This window comes from Melanostigma gelatinosum, assembly GCF_949748355.1.
Source record: "Melanostigma gelatinosum genome assembly, chromosome: 22".
In the NCBI taxonomy this organism is placed as follows: domain Eukaryota; kingdom Metazoa; phylum Chordata; class Actinopteri; order Perciformes; family Zoarcidae; genus Melanostigma; species Melanostigma gelatinosum.
In genome coordinates, this window is record NC_136655.1 from 11,734,176 (window position 1) to 11,752,999 (window position 18,824).

Below are 18,824 nucleotides of genomic sequence, written 5' to 3' on the forward strand. Positions count from 1 at the left end.
TAAAGAGTTTGGAGAGGCAAAAGCAGATCAATTTTTGCTCATGCGTGCCCATTCACACGTTCACCGTGGGTCACAGCGCTGCTGTGACATTTTGAAGTCAGCGAGAGTTCATCCAAAGAGGAAATGTCAGGCCGTTGCTTTAACTGGAGAGAGATTCATATGACATGCACCTTCACGTGATTGCACATGCAATATGCATATGAAAGCCAGCAGAAATGCATGCTTATTTATAGATCAAAGCATTTCAGCTTTGCCCGGAGACAAGACGCTCTAAGTAACGCCCCTGGAATCCAATGTTTAAAGTGTTCCTTATCTGCGATTGAATGCTGCTGGGTACATATCAATATGTATTGAGTGGATTTGCTGCTAGCTTCATAACAACAGGAATCCTGCACAAATTGGACATCAACACAGATGGATTCTTTCCCCTTCTGTAACTATGACACTTGCAGCACTTATCAGTCTCACTCGAATTGTCAAATTCATGGTCTAATTCTCTTTCTGGTCTTGTTTAGAGAGCCAGACCCCACTGTACTAACAGCTGGTCCGTGTGTTCAATAGCCAGAAGGGCTCTTCATCACATTTCCCTCTACCTGCATTCCTCTGCCGCAAGAATGTAAAATATTCTGTTGCTGTTATAAGATATAAAATACAGTAATATGGTCGTTTTCTGATAAACCCGAGGTAATAATCACTGAGGGCCTGTGAATTTTATTCATAGGGCAATTTCATCTCATATTCATCTGACATTCGCTCCTCTTTTTAATAAAAGGCTTGCATTTCCCTGAGATAAGATTTGTGTGTGAGATTTATAGAGAGCCATTCGCCACAGTGTGGGTGTGAGAAAAAAAAGGAGGGGAACATGGAGAGAATATAAGAAAGTTACCTTGTACTGCCTATGCCTGGCCTTCCATTTAAATGCATTCCAGTCCTCTTTAGATGTGTCGATGCAGTGATTCTGTCTTGCTTCTGTTTTATCTGTGACTGCTTGACCATTCAAAGCCATTGTAATCTCAGTGTGGCCACAAGGAGGCATTGAGAGAAGGAAGTGTGCTTACACTGGGAATAAACACCTGTTTGGGCAGCGGTTCACAGTCAAGGGATGGCACAGTCATGTCCCTGCTTTAAGCTGTTATGCCTCTGGGTCATTTAATGCCGAAACAAAACCATGACAGAATCTCTATTAAGCGCCGAGCTCAGTGATATGTTTATTATTTCACCAGAGCATCAGAAATTGTCATCCGTGATACATGCGAGTACTCCATCCAACACCTGCCCCTTTCATGGCAATTTTCCCCCTGTTCAAATCAAAAATAGTTCATAATCATGAATTAAACCTCAGAATTCCTGAAAGACATCAGCGCCTCTATCAAGTTGGCTGCGTGGCTGGCAGGGGCCAGATGGTGAGGAGGCTTCCAAATTTGTCTTTCTTTTGGTAGATTGTTCTGCACGCGAGACTCGCTTTGTTATTTGGTTACACCCGCTGACGAATTATACAAATTTCACTCGTAAAACACTTACTTTGGCAGAGAGTTTTTATTTTTACAATTCTACCACAGTGCTGTAATAAGCACCTCTGTTTGGTAAGGAGCAATGGGTATACACAAGGCTTTCAGTGTCACACAATGTATGCAATGATTCTCCCCTTAAAATACATATTTCTATGTTAAATTACTCAACATTTTGCTTTTAGATTTGCTTTCTTGCTGAGAGTTGGATGAGCAGATTGATGATATCATAAATATGTTAAATATGAAGCTGCAGCTTAGCTTAGCTTAGCATAAGGAGGAATCAGTTAAAGGCTGCACTTTTTGTTTTCAAGATATAACCTGTAAGCTTCAGAGGTATTAGTTGGCAGATTACTCATACACAACCATTGTGTTTATGATTGAATTGTTTTCTGGATGACAGTGGTGAAGGAAGAAGTAGCCGACTTAGATATTTTACTTACACAAGTACTACCAGTGTAAACATACAGGCTACAAGTATAAGTCCTTTAATCAAACTGTTGTACAAATAATAGTACAAAACTATTTGCATTCAAAAAAATAATGACCAAAAGTGAAAGTAATGGTCATGCTGAATGGCCCAATTAGGAATGATGTATTTAACTGACAGTTAACGATTACATTACAGCCTGTGTAGCGTCTGCTGTTAGCAGCGCACTCACTCAACACTGGACCAATTTATAGATTGTTGTCCTCATTAGTCGCTTAGACACAAAAACTTGGGAAAATAGGGTTGAAAAGGTTACCAAACAGACCAAAGTTACCCTTTAATTAGAGTGTTTGAATGCCATCAATTTACTTGGCAACATGCCAGCACAGAATAGTTTACAAGATCATCAAGACAAAAGAATGCAAAGTGCACTAGATTGATACATTTGACTTTTAAATGTACAATATTGTCTTAGGAGGGCCATGCCCCCCACACCCCCCAGAGGGTCCGAGGTCCACCCAACACATTGAGGTTAATGCACTTTGCATGTTTACATTTTTTTGTGCGAATTTAAAAGAACAAGCTTTAACATCAGCAAGCTTTAGAGGTGTTGACAGGAAGATGTTATTACATGTGGCCAGAGCCAGACTAGCTGCTTCCCCCTGTTTCCAATCAGACATGATTCTGGTGGTATCAATCCTTTCATAAACTCTCTTGCAAGAAAGTGAACAAGCATTTTCCTCAAAATGTTGAACAAATAATGTTTTACTTTGAAAGGAAGACAGGGTACGAGAGTAGTAAAAGAGAGCATATGCATGTATTCTGCAAAGACAAACTTTAGTTCCAAAGGTAAATGTCAAATTCCTGAATTGTTTGTAACAATTACAGAACATGATCGTGTTTTCACTTTTATTTTGAAACACAAAGTGCTGAATATACAGGCAGTACAAAGGCAATGTGTGCTGCCTGTAAGACGGTAGAGTGTGACGATGACAGTGTGCTAAACAATCACCTGATGTTTGTTCTGTTCTTGTTGATTCACAGGTCTCATAACGCAGCTAGAGATGGTAAAACCAGGGATTGACTGTTTGAGGGAGCGAGCTTTCCCCTGGACACTGAACAGACTACTTGCTGTAAAACCCTTTCCGTTTCCTGTGGCAAGCCCCTCCGGGTTTCTGACTGCTCCCACCTGCTATCTGTCATTGAGTCAAAATGTTGTGTCCACCTCCTCTCCACTCTATCTGCCTGCTCTGTGAAATTAGCAGTGCCTGCTTGTACCACGGCGGATCGGACACTTTGAATCCTACGAATGGTTTTTGCCTCATTGGAAGTACTTTGTTTGAAACTGCTAACTGCTTTGAAAAGGGGATTTCTCCACAACTTTCTCCTAGCCTCTAGAGCAGCAGTTCCAGAGCAAAGACACGGGACTCATTACAGACCGGACCCTGTTGCTTCTCGGACCACCTCACGTGGCCGTCAAAAAAACGAACTGAGCGCTCTTTGCTGTGAATAGGCCTTCTGCTGGAGTAAACCTCCCATATTTTTATAGACCAAAGAGCAAAACAACAAATACCATCATTATGACAAAGTGGACCATGTGGCAAGGATACGCAGAGACTTTGTGAACTTGCTTTTACTGTCACCACCGACCAACGACTGCCCCCACAGAGACACGGCGCACAAATGGGCCAACGCAACTGGCGTCCGGTGGCACATGTATTGGACACGATCAAAGAAGTACTTTTAAAAACTTTCCAGACATTTTTTCTCAGACTAAGTCCACCACTGTATTTCGGAACTGGAGATATAGGTACTACATACGTATAACTGTGTATCAAAAAAAAAAATTCTGATTTGCATTTTTCAGGAGCTACGGTTGGGACAGCTTGAAGGAAGCATTGTCGAGTTGGTCATGGATCAGGAGCGCAAATCATATTAAAGAGATGATGAATATTTACAGAGCGTATAAATGCTGTTGAGTCTGAAGAGAAAGAGTAAAGAAATGTCATTAAATGTATTTTGAAAGGCCCTAAAAAGTTATATATTTAACAGTTTTATATGTTGTACCTTTGTAGAGAAGCTTCTTGGACTTAAAATGTGGTCACAATGGCAGTTTAGTAGGATGTGAACAAATGCTGTTGTTCTCATTACTGCTAGCTCGTAGTCCCAGGTTTTCTGTTCACACCTCAGTAGCCGCTTTCTTTTCATGGTCATCTACAAGTCACTGTCTATCAGAACCATTACTGGAAAAAAAAGGAAAGTGACAATTTATTGAGGACTGATCTGCAGCCAACTGAACATTGTAAATCTATGGTAGTCAGTGGAAGCCATTGAAATCTGCTAATTTGCTATGATATTGTATTGTACACGGTGTGGAATACTGACTCATTTCCTCTCTATGGCTTTTGATCTCTTCATTTATTTTTTTGCTTGTGTTTGTTCTTGCACAAATCTGCCGTCTTTTTGACGGCGATGAATACTACAAGGAGAGAACGAGAGAAAGAGAAAGCATTGCAGAAGTATGAGTCATTTACATCCATTTTTTATCATGAAATATTTTAAGAATAAATTAAATATATGAAAAGAAACGGTCCCTGCAAATTTAGATGGTCTTGGTGTTCAAGTTCATCAAAGGAAAATTTTAATTGTCTTAGTTTTACTATAAATAACTATGTATTCTGAAAGTGGCGAAAAGTTAAGGATCCTTTCCTTTCCCGGGTGTTCAGATGGATGTATGACTGGATCTGGTTTAAAGTCCTTTAAAGTTCAGTGGTAAAATATGTTCAAAAAGGCTGTCCCAGTGACTAACTGGGGGTTGTACTGGGCAATAATACGCCCATAACCGAGTAAAAATGTGAAAGTTTTTGTTCAATCCTGCCTCCATCAAATCATCAGAGAAAAGGTCAACCATGTGCATAACTTTGTCTTCAGTAAAGTGAAATAAAATGCACATCTTCATATGAACAGCAGCAATGTGTTGGCCCCAATAACCCAACATTTTACAGAAGAAACTTTTTTCAAATATAAATATATGTACAGCCCAAAATCACAAATTACAAATTTGCCTAAGAGGACTTTACAATCTGTGCACATACGACATCCTCTGTCCCGGAGCCCTCACATCGGAACAGGAAAAACTGTGGGAGAGCAACAGAGGAGGGATCCCTCTCCCAGGATGGACAGAAGTGTGTACAGAATGAACAGCATAACAGAGTTATAACACATTCAATGCATATGACAGAACCACGACAGGAGGCAAGACCAGGGTCCAGGTATAACTAGGATCCACGGAAACCTGCGAGGTGAGAAAGCACAGAGATTCTGGTGAAGAAGCAAAGTCAGTAATGTGCATTAATGGTATAGGTAATATAAAACAGTAATGTGAGTAACAATAAAAACGATATTAGCAGTGGGAGTCAGCAGGGCCATGGCGGGAGGAAGGACCAGGGTCCAGATATACCCACGATCCATGGGAGCCAGTGAGGCGAGAAAGCACAACGACTCCGGGGGAAAAGCTAAATGGTACTATAACATATGATGGTGCCTGACCAATTCGGGCTTTGTAGGTAAGTAAAAGGATTTTAAATTCTATTCTAGATTTTACAGGAAGCCAGTGCAGAGAAGCTCATACAGGAGTAATATGATCTCTTTTCTCAGTTTTTGTTAGTACACAAGCTGCAGCATTCAGAATCAGCTGGAGAGATTTAAGAGACTTATTAGAGCAGCCTGATAATAAGGAATTGCAGTAATCTCGTCTAGATGTAAGAAATGCATGAACTATTTTCTCTGCATCGCTTTGAGACAGGATGTGCCTGATTTTTGAACTATTACGTAGGTTAAAAAAGGCAATCCTGGAAAGTTGTCATATGTGTCCAAAATGTTTTGTTTTATTTATATATTGTAAATGGGGGTTACACCCAAAAAACATAACAAAAAGGCATACAACATGCAGTGTGATACTTATAACACAAGCTTGGACTTTTTCGGGCAATGGATTCCCTTTTGGGGGGTTTTCTACAAAGCATTGCGGACTTCTTTTCAAACACAAGAAAACTGAATATTTCCTGTTCACTTCAGTCTGCACACACTCTAACTCAAACTGTTTTTGTGCCAACATTTTGCATTGTTGAAACATTTTTACCACCATCAGCAGTATCACCCTGGATTCACCTAATTAGCTATCGTTTTTGTCAGAAAAGTTTGAAAAACTTTACCGATATAATAAAGCCAAATATACAATGGAATATGATGATTGCATTTATAGCATGGGCATCAAATAAGAGACCATGTTTTCTAAAAATTCAAAGTCAACTGGCTTTTTGAGGAGGATACATAATTCTTCACCTAAAACCGACGATGACCTTTTTTAATGCATTTCTATCATCCTGTAAGGAAGCCACATGAAGAGGTCTGTTTCTTGTTTTGGGCCGAACATAGTTCTAAAACAAGTGAACAATTTTACAACAAATTTTACAACAAACTCAAAATGTGCCTCACAAAACAGCAGAAAAGCCCTTCGGAGGGTCAACCAGCTCATCCTTTTGTGAGTCACTGGGTACTTCAGCCAATCCCAGTCTGCACTGAGAGAGACACCTGGACAAGAAGAGTATACACCCACATTAAATAATAAATTCACTTTTTGAATGTTTTACAGGTCTTCATCAGCAGTGGTTCCTGACCAGGCACAATAAAACAAATAGAAAATGTTTAAAGACAGATTGTGACTGTTTTGGTGACAAAGGTAAGAAATGTCAATTGTAAAAACAAGATAAAGGTGGAAGTAAATTATTCAATTGCTGTCCTATTAATATAAATGGAAACCGGACTGCAATTATATAGCTACCTTACTGGACAAAAAATTCAACATTTGCACAATAAAAAGTAATTTACACATAAACACGAAGGTGGTGGAACCTTGGCAAGGCCTGCCCAGTGGGAGTGACTTGGGTTCAGTGTCCTGCTGAAGGACACTTCGAAATGTGTTGTTTTGTTTTTTCGACATACTATAAGCGTTTTTTTCGACATACTATACTATGAGCGTTTTTAGTTTTTTCGACATACTACACAAATACTGTTTTTGACTTTTTCGACTTGCTATACTATGACTGTTTTTGACTTCTTTGACAGGCTATACTTTGACTGTTTTTGACTTTTTTCCACATGCTATACTCATACTGTTTTTGGATTTTTACGACTTGCTATACTAATACTGTTTTTGACTTCTTCGACATGCTATACTATGACTCTGACTTTTTTCGACATACTATACTATCAGCGTTTTTTCGATATACTATACTATGAGCGTTTTTAGTTTTTTTCGACATACTATACTAATACTGTTTTTGACTTTTTCGACATGCAATACTATGACTGTTTTTGACTTTTTACGACTTGCTATACTATGACTGTTTTTGACTTGCTATACTTTGACTGTTTTTGACTTTTTTCGACATGCTATACTACTACTGTTTTTGAGTTTTTCGACATGCTATACTATGACTGTTTTTGACTTTTTCGACATGCTATACTTTGACTGTTTTTTGACTTTTTCGACATGCTATACTATGACTGTGTTTGACTTTTTCGACATGCTATACTATGACTGTCTTTGAATTTTTTCAACATACTATACTATGAGCATTTTATCGACATACTATACTATGAGCGTTTTTAGTTTTTTCGACATACTATACTATGAGCGTTTTTTCGACATACTATACTATGAGCGTTTTTAATTTTTTCGACATACTACACAAATACTGTTTTTGACTTTTTCGACTTGCTATACTATGACTGTTTTTGACTTCTTTGACAGGCTATACTTTGACTGTTTTTGACTTTTTTCCACATGCTATACTCATACTGTTTTTGGATTTTTACGACTTGCTATACTAATACTGTTTTTGACTTCTTCGACATGCTATACTATGACTCTGACTTTTTTCGACATACTATACTATCAGCGTTTTTTCGATATACTATACTATGAGCGTTTTTAGTTTTTTTCGACATACTATACTAATACTGTTTTTGACTTTTTCGACATGCAATACTATGACTGTTTTTGACTTTTTACGACTTGCTATACTATGACTGTTTTTGACTTGCTATACTTTGACTGTTTTTGACTTTTTTCGACATGCTATACTACTACTGTTTTTGAGTTTTTCGACATGCTATACTATGACTGTTTTTGACTTTTTCGACATGCTATACTTTGACTGTTTTTTGACTTTTTCGACATGCTATACTATGACTGTGTTTGACTTTTTCGACATGCTATACTATGACTGTCTTTGAATTTTTTCAACATACTATACTATGAGCATTTTATCGACATACTATACTATGAGCGTTTTTAGTTTTTTCGACATACTATACTATGAGCGTTTTTTCGACATACTATACTATGAGCGTTTTTAATTTTTTTCGACATAATATACTATGAGCGTTTTTTCGACATTTCTACATACTATACTATGAGTGTTTTTAGTTTTTTTCGACATACTATACTAATACCTTTGTTGACTTTTTCGACATGCTATACTATGACTGTTTTTGACTTTTTATGACTTGCTATACTATGACTGTTTTTGACTTTTTCGACATGCTATACTGTGACTGTTTTTGACTTTTTCGACATGCTATACTAATGCTGTTTTTGAATTTTTTCGACATACGATACTATGAGCATTTTTTGACGTACTATACTATGAACTTTTTTACTTTTTTCGACATACTATACTATGAGTGGTTTTAGTATTTTCGATATACTATATTATCAGCGTTTTTTCGATATACTATACTATGAGCGTTTTTAGTTTTTTCGACATACTATACTATGAGCGTTTTTAGTTTTTTCGACATACTATACTATGAGCGTTTTTAGTTTTTTCGACATACTATACTATGAGCGTTTTTAATTTTTTTCGACATAATATACTATGAGCGTTTTTTCGACATTTCTACATACTATACTATGAGTGGTTTTAGTTTTTTTCGACATACTATACTAATACCTTTGTTGACTTTTTCGACATGCTATACTATGACTGTTTTTGACTTTTTATGACTTGCTATACTATGACTGTTTTTGACTTCTTCGACATGCTATAATTTGACTGTTTTTGGATTTTTACGACTTGCTATACTATGACTGTCTTTGACTTCTTCGACATGCTATACTATGAGCGTTTTTTTCGACATACTACACTATGACAGTTTTTTGTTTTTTCGACATACTGTACTATGAGCGTTTTTGTTAATTGGACATACCATACTATGACTCTATCGACACAGCATAATATAATGGCGGCCGTGGCTCATTGGGTAGAGCGGCTCGTCCGATAACCACAAGATTGGTGGTTCGATCCTCGTCTAATACATGTCTCTGAGAAAGCCATTAAACTATTCCATGGGTGCTTCAATGCTCCCAATAAACTGTTCTATAAGTAATATTAATGTGCTATACTCGACTTTTTTCAACATATACTGACTTTTTTCGACATGCTATACTATGACCTATTCATGACTTTTTCGACATACTGTACTGTGACTTTTTCAACACAAGATAGTATAATAGCGGCTGTGGCTCATTGGGTAGAGAGGGTCATCTGATAACCACAAGGTTGGTGGTTCGATCCTCGGCTGCAACGAGTCCCTGAAAAAGCCAATGAACCTCTAACTGTTCCATGGGTGCTTCTCAGCAGCCCAATCCTCCCAATAATCTATTCTATAACTAATAAATCACATGCTATACGATGCCTTTTTATGACTTGCTATACCGTGACTGTTTTTGACTTTTTTCGACATGCTATACTAATACTGTTTTTGACTTCTTCGACATGCGATACTATGACTCTGACTTTTTTCGACCTACTATACTATGAGCTTTTTTACTTTTTTCGACATACTATACTATGAGCGGTTTTAGTATTTTCGATATACTATACTATGAGCGTTTTTTCGATATACTATACTATGAGCGTTTTTAGTTTTTTCGACATACTATATGATGAGCGTTTTTAGTTTTTTTCGACATACTATACTAATACTGTTTTTGACTTTTTCGACATGCAATACTATGAGTGTTTTTGACTTTTTACGACATGCTATACTATGACTGTTTTTGACTTTTTCGACATGCTATACTGTGACTGTTTTTGACTTTTTCGACATGCTATACTAATGCTGTTTTTGAATTTTTTCGACATACGATACTATGAGCATTTTTTGACGTACTATACTATGAGCTTTTTTACTTTTTTCGATATACTATACTATGAGCGTTTTTAGTTTTTTCGACATACTATACTAATACTGTTTTTGACTTTTTCGACATGCAATACTATGAGTGTTTTTGACTTTTTACGACATGCTATACTATGACTGTTTTTGACTTTTTCGACATGCTATACTGTGACTGTTTTTGACTTTTTTGACATGCTATACTAATGCTGTTTTTGACTTCTTCGACATGCTATACTATGACTGACTTTTTTCGACATACTATACTATGAGCGGTTTTAGTATTTTCGATATACTATACTATCAGCGTTTTTTCGATATACTATACTATGAGCGTTTTTAGTTTTTTCGACATACTATACTATGAGCGTTTTTAGTTTTTTTCGACATACTATACTAATACTGTTTTTGACTTTTTCGACATGCAATACTATGAGTGTTTTTGACTTTTTACGACATGCTATACTATGACTGTTTTTGACTTTTTCGACATGCTATACTGTGACTGTTTTTGACTTTTTCGACATGCTATACTAATGCTGTTTTTGAATTTTTTCGACATACGATACTATGAGCATTTTTTGACGTACTATACTATGAGCTTTTTTACTTTTTTCGATATACTATACTATGAGCGTTTTTAGTTTTTTCGACATACTATACTATGAGCGTTTTTAGTTTTTTCAACATACTATACTATGAGCGTTTTTAGTTTTTTTCGACATACTATACTAATACTGTTTTTGACTTTTTCGACATGCAATACTATGAGTGTTTTTGACTTTTTACGACATGCTATACTATGACTGTTTTTGACTTTTTCGACATGCTATACTGTGACTGTTTTTGACTTTTTCGACATGCTATACTAATGCTGTTTTTGACTTCTTCGACATGCTATACTATGACTCTGACTTTTTTCAACATACTATACTATGAGCGGTTTTAGTATTTTCGATATACTATACTATCAGCGTTTTTTCGATATACTATACTATGAGCGTTTTTAGTTTTTTCGACATACTATACTATGAGCGTTTTTAGTTTTCTTCGACATACTATACTAATACTGTTTTTGACTTTTTCGACATGCAATACTATGATTGTTTTTGACTTTTTACGACATGCTATACTATGACTGTTTTTGACTTTTTCGACATGCTATACTGTGACTGTTTTTGACTTTTTCGACATGCTATACTAATGCTGTTTTTGAATTTTTTCGACATACTATACTATGAGCGTTTTTAGTAATTTCTACATACTATACTATGAGCGTTTTTTCAACACACTATACTATGAGTATTTTTTTGACGTACTATACTATGAGCGTTTTAAATTCTTTCGACAGACTATACTATGAGTGTTTTTTAGTTTTTTCGACATACTATACTATGAGCTTTTTTACTTTTTTCGACATACTTATACTATGAGCGTTTTTTCGACATACTATACTATGAGGGTTTTTAGTTATTTCGACATACTATACTATGAGCATTTTTTTGACGTACTGTACTATGAGCGTTTTTTTCGACATACTACACTATGACAGTTTTTTGTTTTTTCGACATACTGTACTATGAGCGTTTTTTTGTTAATTGGACATACCATACTATGACTCTATCGACACAGCATAATATAATGGCGGCCGTGGCTCATTGGGTAGAGCGGCTCGTCCGATAACCACAAGATTGGTGGTTTGATCCTCGTCTAATACATGTCTCTGAGAAAGCCATTAAACTATTCCATGGGTGCTTCAATGCTCCCAATAAACTGTTCTATAAGTAATATTAATGTGCTATACTCGACTTTTTCAACATATACTGACTTTTTCCGACATGCTATACTATGACCTATTCATGACTTTTTCGACATACTGTACTGTGACTTTTTCGACACAAGATAGTATAATAGCGGCCGTGGCTCATTGGGTAGAGAGGGTCATCTGATAACCACAAGGTTGGTCGTTCGATCCTCGGCTGCAACGAGTCCATGAACCTCTAACTGTTCCATGGGTGCTTCTCAGCAGCCCAATCCTCCCAATAATCTATTCTATAACTAATAAATCACATGCTATACGATGCCTTTTTATGACTTGCTATACCGTGACTGTTTTTGACTTTTTTCGACATGCTATACTAATACTGTTTTTGACTTCTTCGACATGCGATACTATGACTCTGACTTTTTTCGACATACTATACTATGAGCTTTTTTACTTTTTTCGACATACTATACTATGAGCGGTTTTAGTATTTTCGATATACTATACTATCAGCGTTTTTTCGATATACTATACTATGAGCGTTTTTAGTTTTTTCGACATACTATACTATGAGCGTTTTTAGTTTTTTCGACATGCAATACTATGAGTGTTTTGACTTTTTACGACATGCTATACTATGACTGTTTTTGACTTTTTCGACATGCTATACTGTGACTGTTTTTGACTTTTTCGACATGCTATACTAATGCTGTTTTTGACTTCTTCGACATGCTATACTATGACTCTGACTTTTTTCGACATACTATACTATGAGCGGTTTTAGTATTTTCGATATACTATACTATCAGCGTTTTTTCGATATACTATACTATGAGCGTTTTTAGTTTTTTCGACATACTATACTATGAGCGTTTTTAGTTTTTTCGACATACTATACTATGAGCGTTTTTAGTATTTTTCGACATACTATACTAATACTGTTTTTGACTTTTTCGACATGCAATACTATGAGTGTTTTTGACTTTTTACGACATGCTATACTATGACTGTTTTTGACTTTTTCGACATGCTATACTGTGACTGTTTTTGACTTTTTCGACATGCTATACTAATGCTGTTTTTGAATTTTTTCGACATACGATACTATGAGAATGTTTTGACGTACTATACTATGAGCGTTTTTAGTTTTTTCGACATACTATACTATGAGCGTTTTTAGTAATTTCTACATACTATACTATGAGCGTTTTTTCAACACACTATACTATGAGTATTTTTTGACGTACTATACTATGAGCGTTTTAAATTTTTTCGACAGACTATACTATGAGTGTTTTTTAGTTTTTTCGACATACTATACTATGAGCTTTTTTACTTTTTTCGACATATTTATACTATGAGCGTTTTTTCGACATTTCTACATACTATACTATGAGTGGTTTTAGTTTTTTTCGACATACTATACTAATACCTTTGTTGACTTTTTCGACATGCTATACTATGAGTGTTTTTTAGTTTTTTCGACATACTATACTATGAGCTTTTTTACTTTTTTCGACATACTTATACTATGAGCGTTTTTTCGACATACTATACTATGAGGGTTTTTAGTTATTTCGACATACTATACTATGAGCATTTTTTTGACGTACTGTACTATGAGCGTTTTTTTCGACATACTACACTATGACAGTTTTTTGTTTTTTCGACATACTGTACTATGAGCGTTTTTTTGTTAATTGGACATACCATACTATGACTCTATCGACACAGCATAATATAATGGCGGCCGTGGCTCATTGGGTAGAGCGGCTCGTCCGATAACCACAAGATTGGTGGTTTGATCCTCGTCTAATACATGTCTCTGAGAAAGCCATTAAACTATTCCATGGGTGCTTCAATGCTCCCAATAAACTGTTCTATAAGTAATATTAATGTGCTATAATCGACTTTTTTCAACATATACTGACTTTTTTCGACATGCTATACTATGACCTATTCATGACTTTTTCGACATACTGTACTGTGACTTTTTCGACACAAGATAGTATAATAGCGGCCGTGGCTCATTGGGTAGAGAGGGTCATCTGATAACCACAAGGTTGGTCGTTCGATCCTCGGCTGCAACGAGTCCATGAAAAAGCCAATGAACCTCTAACTGTTCCATGGGTGCTTCTCAGCAGCCCAATCCTCCCAATAATCTATTCTATAACTAATAAATCACATGCTATACGATGCCTTTTTATGACTTGCTATACCGTGACTGTTTTTGACTTTTTTCGACATGCTATACTAATACTGTTTTTGACTTCTTCGACATGCGATACTATGACTCTGACTTTTTTCGACATACTATACTATGAGCTTTTTTACTTTTTTCGACATACTATACTATGAGCGTTTTTAGTTTTTTCGACATACTATACTATGAGCGTTTTTAGTTTTTTCGACATACTATATTATGAGCGGTTTTAGTTTTTTTCGACATACTATACTAATACTGTTTTTGACTTTTTCGACATGCAATACTATGAGTGTTTTTGACTTTTTACGACATGCTATACTATGACTGTTTTTGACTTTTTCGACATGCTATACTGTGACTGTTTTTGACTTTTTCGACATACTATATTAATGCTGTTTTTGAATTTTTTCGACATACGATACTATGAGCATTTTTTGACGTACTATACTATGAGCTTTTTTACTTTTTTCGATATACTATACTATGAGCGTTTTTAGTTTTTTCGACATACTATACTATGAGCGTTTTTAGTTTTTTCGACATACTATACTATGAGCGTTTTTAGTTTTTTTCGACATACTATACTAATACTGTTTTTGACTTTTTACGACATGCTATACTATGACTGTTATTGACTTTTTCGACATACTATACTGTGACTGTTTTTGACTTTTTCGACATGCTATACTAATGCTGTTTTTGACTTCTTCGATATGCTATACTATGACTCTGACTTTTTTCGACATACTATACTATGAGCGGTTTTAGTATTTTCGATATACTATACTATCAGCGTTTTTTCGATATACTATACTATGAGCGTTTTTAGTTTTTTCGACATACTATACTATGAGCGTTTTTAGTTTTTTTCGACATACTATACTAATACTGTTTTTGACTTTTTCGACATGCAATACTATGAGTGTTTTTGACTTTTTACGACATGCTATACTATGACTGTTTTTGACTTTTCGACATGCTATACTGTGACTGTTTTTGACTTTTTCGACATGCTATACTAATGCTGTTTTTGAATTTTTTCGACATACGATACTATGAGAATTTTTTGACGTACTATACTATGAGCGTTTTTAGTTTTTTCGACATACTATACTATGAGCGTTTTTAGTAATTTCTACATACTATACTATGAGCGTTTTTTCAACACACTATACTATGAGTATTTTTTTGACGTACTATACTATGAGCGTTTTAAATTTTTTCGACAGACTATACTATGAGTGTTTTTTAGTTTTTTCGACATACTATACTATGAGCTTTTTTACTTTTTTCGACATACTTATACTATTAGCGTTTTTTCGACATACTATACTATGAGGGTTTTTAGTTATTTCGACATACTATACTATGAGCATTTTTTTGACGTACTATACTATGAGTGTTTTTTAGTTTTTTCGACATACTATACTATGAGCTTTTTTACTTTTTTCGACATACTTATACTATTAGCGTTTTTTCGACATACTATACTATGAGGGTTTTTAGTTATTTCGACATACTATACTATGAGCATTTTTTTGACGTACTGTACTATGAGCGTTTTTAGTTTTTTCGACATACTATACTATGAGCGTTTTTTCGACACACTATACTATGAGTATTTTTTTGGACGTACTATACTATGAGCTTTTTTACTTTTTTCAACATACTATACTATGAGCGGTTTTAGTATTTTCGATATACTATACTATGAGTGTTTTTTTGTTTTTTCAACATACTATACGAATACTGTTTTTGACTTTTTCGACATGCAATACTATGACAGTTTTTGACTTTTTACGACTTGCTATACTATGACTGTTTTTGACTTGCTATACTTTGACTGTTTTTGACTTTTTTCGACATGCTATACTAATACTGTTTTTGACTTTTTCGACATGCCATACTTTGACTGTTTTTTTACTTTTTGTTTTGTGTTTGACTTTTCGACATGCTATACTATGAGCATTTTATCAACATACTATACTATGAGCGTTTTTTCGACATACTATACTATGAGCGTTTTTAATTTTTTCGACATACTATACTATGAGCGTTTTTTCGACATTTCTACATACTATACTATGAGTGTCTTTAGTTTTTTCCGACATATTATACTAATACCTTTGTTGACTTTTTCGACATGCCTGAGCATGACTGTTTTTGACTTTTGATGACTTGCTATACTATGACTGTTTTTGACTTCTTCGACATGCTATAATTTGACTGTTTTTGACTTTTTTCCACATGCTACTGTTTTTGGATTTTTTCCACATGCTACTGCTTTTTGACTTCTTCGACATGCTATACTATGAGCGTTTTTTTCGACATACTACACTATGACAGTTTTTAGTTTTTTCGACATACTGTACTATGAGCGTTTTTTTGTTAATTGGACATACCATACTATGACTCTATCGACACAGCATAATATAATGGCGGCCGTGGCTCATTGGGTAGAGCGGCTCTTCCGATAACCACAAGATTGGTGGTTCGATCCTTGTCTAATACATGTCGCTGAGAAAGCCATTAAACTATTCCATGCGTGCTTCAATGCTCCCAATAAACTGTTTATGCCTTTTTATGACTTGCTATACCGTGACTGTTTTTGACTTTTTTCGACATACTATACTAATACTGTTTTTGACTTCTTCGACATGCTATATTATGACCGTTTTTTACTTTTTTCGACATACTATACTATGAGCTTTTTTACTTTTTTCGACATACTATACTATGACCGTTTTTAGTTTTTTCGACATATTATACTATGAGCGTTTTTTTGTTTTTTCGATATATAAAATAATTGTACAGTATGTTGAAAAAGTTATTCTGTAGCAAACCAAAAAAAACTACAAACGTAATTTAGTATGTTGAAAAAATTCATCCAAAAGTCAGAGTATGGCAGTAAGAAATATATTGTCTAATGAAGTCACAGTATAGCATGTTGAAAAAAAAGTAATAACAAGTGCCAATATCATAAATATGATGAAACCATCACAGTAAAGTGTGTCATGAAAAATCATAATATAGTAACTCGTAAAAATATCATAGTATAGTACGGCATATAGATGTCATAGTATAGTATATCTTAATAACTATGCAATATAAAGGTGCTAGTACAGTACGACTTCAATATTTCACAGCTTAGAATGCCATACAAAATATGACATGACATTTGATTCGGTTCAACTTTATTGTCATTGCACGGAGTACAGGTCCTGAGACAACAAAAAGCAGTTTAGCATCTTACCAGAAGTGGAAAAGTGCAAAGAAAAAGCACAGACTATGTACAGATTAAAATGTGAAATAAATAGAATGTGGAATAAACAGTAAGGGGTATGAATACACCAAATATACTTAGATGAACAGTATTATTATAATAATTATACACAGTATGAACATATTAAGCAGCACAGGTATAAGTATAACATATATAGTACAGGGTGTAATTGAAGGACATACTGAATGTAGGCCATAAAATCATGGTATAATATTTCATAAAAAGTCATTATATGGTAAGTCCTAAAAAACTAATGGCAAAGTGTGTCATAAAAAGTCATAATATGGCGTGTCATGAAATTGTCATTAAAAGGTCATAGTGTAGTATGTCGTAAAAAATCCTTAAAGGTCATACCATAGCATGATTTATAATAGCCATGGTATAATATGTTATTTAAATGTCATAGAAAAATATCATAAAAAACATATCATAATAAACCTGTTAAAACCTTAACTTGTTGTCTAGGATAACACAAGGAGTACCATTAAAAGTTTACCCAACCTTTCAGGGCTGCAAATTTGTCATTGTTTTCTTGAATCTGATCAATAGATAACCCTCACCAACCAATCATTTATCATTTACCGACAAGATCAATGCCTAACAAGCTGCCTAGTGCAACAACAACTCAATGCACAAACAGGTTGTGTTCCAGAAGTGGATATGCATCTCCACTGATTATCGATGCGATTCAGGTGTGGGGGTTCTGGCATTCAGGTGGAGGCGAACCAGGCACTGAGAAGATGGGCGTGGCAGACCTGAAACACACAGAGAGAGACAGCTCCCTTCCAACAACAGTGGAGGTGCCATAAAAACATCACAGAATAGTAAAGTAGCACGGCATGCTATAACAAGTCACAGTATAGTTTGGCTTATTGCTAATGTAATTCTTATTACTATATTTTTTTTTCCCCAATTTTCTCAATAAATAAAGTTATTGTTAGTATTATTAGTGTTATTATATATAATGGTTGCATTTATAACAACATGGAATATTTTATAAGCTCTTCCTACATGTTCTTTTGAAAACTTTCAATTTGTTAAGTATTTAGTATCTAAGATATCAAATATTTGTAGTGCAGTAAAAAGTACAATATTTCCCTCTGAACTATAGTGGAGTAGAAGTAGAAAGTGACATTAAAAGAAAAGACTCAAGGAACTTATGTATAGTATTTGAGTAAATGGAGTTAATTACATTCCACCACTGCAGAGGACACAGGGTCTGAGTCGGGTTAACCAACATTAACAGTAACAGTTTGAGTACGCAGATGCACAATGCATAAAACTTCCTTTTCTCAGTCTACTTCGTGATGTTTTCCAGGTCATGCAACTTTTACTGTAACACCGAGAACTACTGTGTGCACAATAACTCCATTGATGTTGGAGCA

At 35.1% G+C, this 18,824-nt stretch overlaps 1 protein-coding gene across 1 annotated transcript in view; it reads left to right on the top strand.

Annotated features, from left to right (window-relative positions):
• Nucleotides 1-3,015, top strand: part of tafa5a (TAFA chemokine like family member 5a) — a gene marked incomplete at its 5' end in the record, with an annotated part of 91,705 nt that extends 88,690 nt beyond the window's left edge. The window contains one exon of the mRNA XM_079294111.1: nt 2,983-3,015. The remainder of the gene's footprint in view (nt 1-2,982) is intronic.
• Nucleotides 3,016-18,824: the final 15,809 nt, after the last annotated feature.